Source organism: Glycine soja, chromosome 5 (assembly GCF_004193775.1).
Source record: "Glycine soja cultivar W05 chromosome 5, ASM419377v2, whole genome shotgun sequence".
NCBI classification, from domain to species: Eukaryota; Viridiplantae; Streptophyta; class Magnoliopsida; order Fabales; family Fabaceae; genus Glycine; species Glycine soja.
The window spans coordinates 31,455,000-31,458,330 of NC_041006.1; the positions used below are offsets into that span (position 1 = coordinate 31,455,000).

At 41.2% G+C, this 3,331-nt stretch overlaps 1 non-coding gene across 1 annotated transcript; it reads left to right on the plus strand.

Annotated features, from left to right (window-relative positions):
- Positions 1-2,774: 2,774 nt before the first annotated feature.
- LOC114413926 lies at positions 2,775-2,881 on the plus strand. Its single transcript, XR_003667065.1, has one exon. It is a non-coding gene; the product is annotated as a small nucleolar RNA R71 (small nucleolar RNA).
- The last annotated feature ends 450 nt before the right edge of the window (positions 2,882-3,331 follow it).

Consider the following 3,331-nt stretch of genomic DNA (forward strand, 5'->3'; position numbering starts at 1 on the left):
CATCGCTGGAAGGTACCAGGGGCATTGCATAGGCCAAAGGGCATTCTCCTATAGGCAAAAGTGTCAAAGGGACAGGTGAATGGGGTCTTTTCTTGATCCTCAGGAGCAATATGAATTTGTAAATAACTAGAAAAACCATCAAGAAAATAGTAATGAGATTTACCTGCCAAGCACTCAAGTATTTGATCAATGAATGGCAGGGGAAAATGATCTTTTCTGGTTACCTGGTTCAGCCTCCTATAATCAATGCAGACACGCCAGCTATTCTGCACTCTTATGGGGATAAGCTCATCCTTTTCATTCTTGATCACTGTGAGGCTTGTCTTCTTAGGAACCACTTGGATTGGACTCACTCACTGGCTGTCAGAAATGGGGTAGATGATTCCAGCTTGTAAGAGCTTGGTCACTTCCTTTTTCACCACATCTAGAATGACGGGGTTGAGTCACCGTTGTGGCTGCCTCACTGGCTTAGCTCCATCCTCTAAAAGTATCCTATGCATGCAGGTAGATGGGCTAATACCAGGAATGTCTGCTAAATCCATCCAATGGCTTTCTTGTGTTTCTCGAGAACTAGCAACAACTTTTCCTCTTGCTTAGCATCAAGGAAGGCAAAGATGATCACTGGAAAATTTTCCTTGTCCTCCAAGTAAGCATATTTGAGGGTTGCTGGTAAGGGCTTCAACTCTGGTGTGGGTGGTGGCTGAACAGTGGGAGGAACCATGGTAGGAGAAGAAAAAGGTTCCTTAGCCTGTACCTCATAAAGCAAGTCAGAAGTAGATGTACTTCCTGCAACATGGTTAGTGCATTCTGACTCTAAAAAATCAACATCAAGTGGTACAACACCCAGAAAATCAAAACCAGATTCAAATTCAGATTCATTCTCAGCATAAAAATCAGACACAGGATCAAATTCAAACTCAGATTCAGATGCAATGCATAAGGAATGACAAGTATGCAGATCAGATAAAAATAGATGTTTCCTACCAGAATCAAAATCAAACATATAATTATCAACAATCTGATCAATTATCTCAGCACAAAAAACAAAATGATCCTCAGATGGATGTTTCATGGCATCAAGAATGTTAAAAGGAACAACAATATCACCAAATTCCATAGACAATGTGCCAGCATAAACATCTATCTTGGTTCGTGCTATTTTCATAAATGGTCTACCTAAAATAATTGGAACTGAACCATGGGAAAATCCTTCTTCCATATTAAGAACATAAAAATCAACAGGAAAAATAAGTTCACCAACCCAAACCAGCACATCCTCTATGAAACCTGCGGGGTAAGCAACACTTCTATTTGCCAAGTGAATCACCACATCTGTAGATTGCAAAGGTCCAAGAGATAAAGAATTGAAAATGGACAGAGGCATGACACTAACTAATGCTCCTAGATCTAGCATGACATTCTCAAATTTACTGTTCCCAATAATGCAAGGTATACAGAAAGTACCTGGGTCCTTACATTTCTCAGGAATGTGAGGAACAAATTTACCTATCAATGCTGACACATTTCTACCCATGCTAATCCTTTCATTGCCTTTGAGCTTCCTTTTGTGGGTGCACAGGTCCTTTAGAAACTTGGTATATCTTGGAATCTGCTTGATGGCATCTAGCAAAGGTATGTTCACCTCTACTTTCCTGAAGGTCTCCAAGATCTCCTTTTCCGCTTCTTCCATTTTTTTGTTTGGAATTGCTCTAGGTGGGAATGGAAGAGGGATAGGATGCTGCTGTAAGTCAGAATTACTAGAAGAAGGTCCACCTGCATGAAAATTTTTGTTAGGAAGCTTTCTCTTTTGTGCAACTATCTCATCCTCTTTTTCAAGTGTAGAATAAAGCTTGACAGGTTTAGGTGCAGGTGCTGCTACTGGTGGAGGCACTTGAATTTGGTTGCCAGACCTCAAGGTGATGACACTCACATTTTTTGGATTCTGCACAGTTTGTGAAGGCAATTTGTCAGAATTTTGGGACTGAGCTTGATTCATCTGAGTAGTCATCTGCCCCATCTGATTTGTCAGACTCTGAATGGAGGCTCTTGTCTCTTGCTGAAATTGCATATTTTGGATGGTCATTTGTCTCACTAACTCTTCTAAGGAAGGTTGAGGAGGAGCCTCAGTTGCTTGTTGTCTTTGTTGTGATTGCTGCTGCTGTTGCTGCATTGGAGGAGGAACATATGGCTTGCTTGGACTAGCAGCATTCTGAAAATCAGGGACAGGCTGTTGTTGTTGTGGAGGAGGACTTGTCCATCTCAGATTTGGATGATATCTCCAACCTGGATTGTATCTATTGCTTAAAAGGTCATAATTATTCTGCTGTTGTTGGTTTTGCTGCTGAGGGAGTCTATTATAAATGTTTGCAGCATAAGCTTCAGGTTGCTCATTAACTCTAGATTGCTGCAAAGAAGGACAAAGATCTGTATGGTGATCTGCAGAAGAACATAGACCACAAACTCTTGCAACAGGTGTAGATTTCTGATTCATGGCAAGCTGAGTTACTAGGTTGACCAAGGCATCAAGTTTTCCTTCAAGCTTTTTATTTTCAGTAGATGAAGATGAATTCGTGGCCACCTCATGGACTCCTCTAAGAACAATAGCATCATTTCTTGCACTGAATTGTTAGGAGTTGGAAGCCATCTTCTCAATCAAATTCCTAGCCTCAACAGGGGTCATATCACCAAGAGCTCCACCACTGGCAGCATCAATCATACTCCTCTCCATATTGCTAAGTCCCTCATAGAAATATTGAAGAAGAAGTTGCTCAGAAATCTGGTGGTGAGGGCAGCTTGCACACAATTTCTTGAATCTTTCCCAGTACTCATACAAGCTTTCTCCACCAAGTTGCCTGATGCCTGAAATGTCTTTTCTGATGGCAGTGGTCCTAGATGCAGGGAAGAATTTCTCCAAGAACACCCTCTTAAGGTCATCCCAGCGGAAAATAGACCTGTGAGCAAGGTAGTATAGCCAATCTTTTGTCACTCCCTCTAGAGAATGAGGAAAAGCCTTTAGAAAGATATAATCTTCTTAGACATCAGGGGGCTTCATGGTGAAACAAACAATATGGAACTCCTTAAGATGCTTATAAGGATCTTCACCTGCAAGACCATGAAACTTGGGCAGCAAATGTATTAGTCCAGTCTTGAGAACATATGGAACACCCTCATCAGGATATTGAATGCACAAGCTTTCATAAGTGAAATCAGGTGCAACCATCTCCCTAAGAGTCCTCTCACGAGGTGGAGGTTGAGTCATGTTCTCAGTATAAAAATTAGTAGTGGAATGCTCAAAATCGGAATATTCAGGATCACTAGCAACAAAATACTC